Below are 794 nucleotides of genomic sequence, written 5' to 3'. Positions count from 1 at the left end.
TTTTTAAAAAAATAAAGAAATAAAGAAAAGTAAGGACCTACAACCAAGATTACTGTACCCAACAAAGATAATCATTTAGAATCTAAGGACAGCTGAAGAGTTTCCCAGACAAGAAAAGGCTAAAGGAGTTCACCACGACCAAGTCAGCATTACAGGAAATGTTAAAGAAACTTCTTTAAGAGAAAGGATGAGGAGGAGAGAAAGAAGATGGGAAGAAAAGATTTTAAAAAGTGAATAATAAAATCTCAATATCTACATATCTATGAACAATTACTTTAAATGCAAATGGATTAAATGCTCCAATCAAAAGACATAGGGTGGCTGAATGGATAAGAAAACAAAACCCTCACATATGCTGCCTACAAGAAACTCACTTCAGATTGAAAGACACGCACAGACTGAAAGTAAAGGGATGAAAAATATTTCATTAAAATGAAAGTGAAAGAAAAAAAAATCTGGGATAGCGAATCTCATACCAGATAAAATAGACTTTAAAACAAAGACATAACAAGTGACAAAGGACCCAGTAATCCCACTTTTGGGTTTTTTCCAAAGAAAGCCAAAATACTACTTCCAAGAGACATGTGCATCCCTGTGTTCATTGCAGCATTGTTTATGATGGCTGGGATATGGAGGCAGCCTGTGTATCCATCAATGAATGAAGGGATAGAGAAGAGATGATACATGTATGCAATGCGATATTGCTCAGCCCTATAAGGGAATGAGATCTTGCCATCTGTGGCAGGATGAATGGACCTAGAAGGTATTATGCTGAGCGGAGTAAGTCAGACAGA

This window comes from Hipposideros armiger, unplaced genomic scaffold (assembly GCF_001890085.2).
Source record: "Hipposideros armiger isolate ML-2016 unplaced genomic scaffold, ASM189008v1 scaffold_701, whole genome shotgun sequence".
Taxonomy (NCBI): domain Eukaryota; kingdom Metazoa; phylum Chordata; class Mammalia; order Chiroptera; family Hipposideridae; genus Hipposideros; species Hipposideros armiger.
Note: the sequence above shows the minus strand (reverse complement) of the source record.